Consider the following 6,025-nt stretch of genomic DNA (forward strand, 5'->3'; position numbering starts at 1 on the left):
AGACCAACACAAAAATCAAATGATTTCTAACTTATTGACAACAAGCAGAAAATTGAACCTCTAAAAGACAGCATTTTAAAATATGCTCTTTATCTTAGCAATAAATGTTTTTGTTATTTTGTTAATTATTTGTTAAATTATTGTTAATAAATGTTAAATTATTATGTTATGTAGCTAGAGTTTTCCTGCCTGGCCCACAGTCAGGACAAATCTCTGTCACCCGCCAGTCCCACAGACGCTCAAACCCGACCAAGTAAACGCAGAGACTTATATTGGTTACAAACTGTATGGCCGTGGCAGGCTTCTTGCTAACTGTTCTTACAGCTTAAATTAATCCATTTCCATTAATCTATACCTTGCCACATGGCTCGTGGCTTACTGGCATCTTCACATGCTGTTTCTCATTGTGGCGGCTGGCAATGTCTCTCTGACTCAGTCTTCCACTTCCCAGCTTTATTCTCCTCCTTGTCCAGCCTATACTTCCTGCCTAGCCAATGGCCACTCAGTGTTTTATTTATTGACCAATCAGAGCAACACATTTGCCATACAGAACATCCCACAGCAATGTTAAATATTTTAAATGTATGAAAATGCAGTAGTATGCATTATTTATTAATGCAGTAATAAAAACATTACTTTGTATGCTAACTTACAAAATAAAAGGGAAGCTGGGCGGTGGTAGCACACACCTTTAATCCCAGCACTCGGGAGGCAGAGGCAGGAGGATCTCCATGAGTTCAAGGCCAGCCTGGGCTACAGAGTGAGTTCCAGGAAAGGCACAAAGCTACACAGAGAAACCCTGTCTCAAAATAAATAAATAAATAAATAAATAAATAGGAGTTAAAAGCACTAAAATCCTACAAATAATAGAGATATAAGAATTTTATATACACTCACACACACACAGAAGATCCCATTGAGAGAAACAAAATTTATTTCATTTCAGCAAAATTAATAAAGAGATACTAGGTTCATGGATTAGACGGTCAATATTATAAACATTCAATTCTCAATACACAGGCTTATAGCAGTCTTAATTTTAAAGACTTTCAAAGATAGTTGGGGTCTTAAAGAATATCTGTAACTACACATTCTGTTCTGAAATTTGTGTACAAGCACAAAGTCTGAGAGTATTCAAAATACTTTTGAATTACAACGACAGGACTTGCTATACCAGATAATGCAGAAACAGACAAACAACAAAACTAAATTAAAAAGCAAAACCACAAGCACAGAAACCAACACACATCACTTTCAGTTGGGTAAGGGAGCAGTAATGAACTGCACACAGGGGCGGCTCTTCCAATTAATAGTTCTAAAAATCTGGGGATGTACGTGGAAATGAATGAACTTCATGGTACATACAAAGATCAGTTTCAGAGGGATTCTGGTAATGAGAGAATAATTCCTACAAGACCAAACATCTGAGAGATAATGAAATTGATTCATGTATATATGTATAATATATATATACAATGTATCAAACATAAATGTGAATGTATATCAAACATCCCACAGATATTGAACAAAGGACAATAGTCATAGCTGCAAATAACATCTGTTTATGTATATATATACATATGCACATAATATATATATGTGTGTGTGTGTACATACATACATGCATGTCTGAACTAAACCAGTAAAGGGCCCACTTAGAAATAAGGCATAGCAGGAAGTGAATTCCCCACGTCATAGATTTCACTCTGTACAAACATCAGGGGACGTGATTGGAAATGCCTACACACGCTCATCAACAAGGAAGGCAGCAACGGACTGCAGGATGTCTGCACAAACCTTAGACAGCAGCAAAGATGAGCCGATGCAGGGACCGTGCTAACGCTAACAGATCCAAACAACACAGTTAGATGGAAGAAGTCAACAGAGATTATCGATGAAAATTTCCTGATGCAAAATTTCACAAGTTAAAAAACTAAAACAAGCATTTTTAAGGATACATCAGGTGTTTTTAAACTATATAAACATCAAAGAAGTGAAATGTTTATGCTGGATTTGGGGCTGGTGAGAAGTCTACTGCACACGTTAGTTAGATTTAGGTTTATGGACACATTTTATATTTTGGGTGGTGGATTCATGCATGTTTGTTAATTTATTAAATATGCCTGACTAAATAATAAAAGCGATAGGTTGATTAATTATGAGAACGTACCATGAACTGGGAACTGGGGTTAAGCCAAATATGTGGCTCACAAAAGGAAACTAGAGTGATTGGAAGAAGAGGGAGTGAGAAGCTAAGATTAGATAACACCCTCTGAGAGCACTTAGCAGCCCTTGGCTGTCAGAGGAAGGCTAGTGACTGGGCTACTCAGGCTGGCACTGGCTCAGTGTTTGCCTTGGGAGGTCCAGGGTTCGAGAGCAGTGGGTGGCAGGGGACACCACATGGGCAAGGAAGGCTGGCAGCAGACCAGACTGCGTGGACTGTGGGGATGGATCCTCGGAGAGGCTGTGGGTTCTTGGAACACTTTACAAGAGGATTGCCATCAGCCACTCCCCTGCACCCCCTCAAAGTGCCCTAACAGAGTCACAAAGAGGCTAAGAAAATGGGAAGACCAGAGACTCTGCCCACTGGAACTCTGGGGCGGTGGAGGTTGAAGTCATCAGCACCGTGCAGATCCAGTCACCTGCCATTGAGCTACAGCGGTGGAGTTACCTGCTCTAAAGCTCCACTTTCCAACACGTAAATTAGAGGTGTAATGCTTATCTTATAGAGCTTTCCTAAAAACCCAGAAAGATAATCCATGTGAAAAGCCAATACCTTAAGAACTCAGTCCTGACAGCTAGAAAATCACTGTTCAAATGAGCTCCAAAGCACCCACAAGCACGTCCCCAGTCAGTAGGAGGGGTGTCTAGGAAAAATTCTCTCAGGTTTCTTCTTTCTCTAATAAACAGAAGGTGCTGGTAATGTATGACTGACCCACCCCACCAAAAGCCAGTCTCCATTTGAGAACTCCAGAAAGTTGGGAGGATCCTTCAACACCACAGGTCACATGACAGGCTGTGCATTTCTGGATTTCCTCAAGCATAGCACCTTTCCCCCCACCCAACCCCCCCAAAAAAACTGGCTTGAAAGCACTTAGCTACAGAGAATTAAAGCTCTCAGCTACTTTTGCAGAATCTTAAGACCTAAAATTGGGATTTTGTGCCTTGCCTGTCTTAAATTAGCTTAGAGAGGGTTCTTTTTGTGGGGTGGGCAAGAAGTTGAGGAGGCGAGAGTAGACAGTGTTGACATTTCTTGCTTTGTCATTAGGTCAAGCTCTTTTAGCCAATGCCAGCCTTCTTGGTGGACACAGTCACAAAGAGAAAGGTGTTTCCAAAACTGACCAGCACAGCCTTCGTTCGCAAGCACAGCAGGAACAATGAAAATCAAGGGACTGGGATCTCAGAAAGCTGGAAACTTAACAGCAACATGAAACAGCCTCATGTGCAGCCCTTGATTTAAACCGCTCTTGTCTCTTTAATTCACTGGGACCCTGTATTGGGTGTCACCACCTTTGGGGGCTAAAAGGAGTAGGAAAGCAGAGCTGTGACAAAACCTACATAAGGTTGGCTGCTGTCACCACGTCACCATTTCCCTCCTGACAGGTCAAATAGACTGCATTGCATTTCCATAGTGTGTGCTTAAGAGCTGAGCCTCAGCTCTCCCCTTCCAGGTGAGTCCCACCGAGAGGTGTGGCCTCCGTGTGCTGAAGATATCACCTTTGCTTTCTGAACCTTGTAGTTTGAAATACCATACAGAGGGAGGGTGGAGAAGGAGGAAGGAGGGTGGAGGGAGGGGCGAGGGGAGGAAGGGGGAGGAGGAGGAAGTGGGGAAGAGGAGGAGGGTTGAAAAGATGGAGGAACATGTCTAGGTTCCTGTTGGGACCTCAGCATCCTTTAGGAAGGAGGAAATGGAGCTGGCTGGTTTTGTATTGCCAGGTATTTTCCTGCTCCTACCAACCTCATTGCTGCCTCCTAGTGAAGGTTTTAGGATTGGAAGGAGACCAATTACAGAGGAGGCTACAAGGGAAAAGAAAAAGGAAACAGTATTTGGACGCCCACAGACGTTTCCTGCAAGTGTGTCTCAGTTTCCCATCTGACACATCTGTGGCTCCAGGTGTTACTGTGTCCCTAAGGAAAACAGACCCTTCGGGTGCCACTGACCAGCCAGCCCGGTTTCTGGATGCTTACTAAGAGTTGACAAAACAAGACCCATTACCCTCACAATTCTCTGCAATGTCTTTGTCCTTTGCAGCTTCCTTCCAGCAGCCATTCCATTTCCTGTAAAGTAGGTTTTCGTCTTTCAGACAGAACTGACTGCGTCGTAGCTGTTTGAGCACATACCACCCCACCAATATGACCAGGACATAGGAGCGAATTAAAAGTCAATTTACATTTGCTATGTATATATAACAATGGCTTGGGGTTTTCCTTTATTAAAAGCTCAGCCAGGTTCAGGCCAGAGGTCTAAAGGCTGATGGATAACAGGGACACACTACTTTCTTTCATCACACAATTACCGGGGTACTCTTTTCTTGGATGTGAAAGTCTCAGGCCAAGAATACTGATCCTCAAAAATCCAGAACTGACGAATCAAACCCTCCTACTTTGAAAAGCACCAAGTTTTGTTTGGTGAAAACAAGAACCACACACAGTTGTTTTCTTTCTGTGTCTTTGCTCTCTACAGAACTTTTTAACTCGATTCATTCACTAAAAAGGCAACATTGCACAGTTTATACTGGGGCTATGTGAGGAAGTTTGATGTATTTTATTTTGACAACATAGCACATGTAAGCATAGCTTTTGCTCATATATGCAAACATTTCAGTGCAATCATAATTTATTGAAGATTTTAAAGACAAATTTGAAACACATAAAATCATTTAAAATACCAACATGAATTAATTTCTTCAATCTTCAATATTTTTATGTCAAGGTAATTTTCATTATTAGACCCAACTTCATTCGGAATTAGTGAATAACAGTTTCATATATTGTGTCCTCATCTACGTGTTCTTTGTGTGACAGTGTGTAATAGTTTTGTCTCAAACCTATTATACAAGTTGGTAGGTTGAAAGCTCAGAGATGGTAATTTTGTAGTTTATCATCATGAAACAGTATATTTAATATCCTAGTCTATGTAATTACACCTGCTAGTGTCTTAACATTGCACCACCCAGAGCCTGTGAATGACAGTGTCTTCTAGAGTGTGTTAAAGAAGTATGATTCTAGAGAAATCAGTTCAGTTGTTTCAGCAACAGAAGGGCAAAAACGATAGGAAACAAGGATTGGCAAACTTGACAGCTACGGAAAACAGAAACCCCGCTGCTGACTGGCCCGTCTGTCATCCCAACCAACATTCTCAAACACAATCGCTATTCTTCACTTTAAACGAGCAACAAAACAAGCCTAATTCTTAAATAAATAGATGCGCGAAACAATTCATATCAATGCCATAATTGCAATCAGTGCTTTAAGGGTCCGGGGTGTGTACAAATTGAACATAAATGGAAAGAAGACATAAAAAATTAACTGTTTATACAAATGCGTTGCTTGCAAACAGCCAAAGGCAGGAAGCAGGCCAACTGCCTGAAGCAGTGACTACCTGGGGAGGGGGGGAGTCCCAGGAAGATGGGGGGGGCAAACAAAACTACGCTGCTTGATTTCTCCTCAGAGCGTCAATTATAATTGTTCTAATTACCAAGCAAGAAAATGTGCTCAACAGCATAAAAGTAGTCTAGTGTGGAGCATGTTTTTTAAATTTTGTTTAGAGAAAAGATTTATACTCCTGATTTGAGGCACCTTCCCCCTACCATGCGGTGGAAAGACTGAATATTAAAGAGATGACACCGAGATGCCTCTGATGACCAGGATTAAAAGAAAGCGAAACAAGGCAGAAGACAATTATGAAAGACCTGGTTATTCAAATGAGGATTCAGACTCAGCCTAGGCTCACTCCTTTGCCAAAAGCTTGCCAAAAAACACCCTGTCCATCCTAGGCTATTTTTCGCTCCACTACCTCTGACTG

The sequence above is a fragment of the Peromyscus californicus genome, unplaced genomic scaffold (genome assembly GCF_007827085.1).
Source record: "Peromyscus californicus insignis strain IS unplaced genomic scaffold, ASM782708v3 Scaffold_12__1_contigs__length_115047231, whole genome shotgun sequence".
Classification (NCBI taxonomy): Eukaryota; Metazoa; Chordata; class Mammalia; order Rodentia; family Cricetidae; genus Peromyscus; species Peromyscus californicus.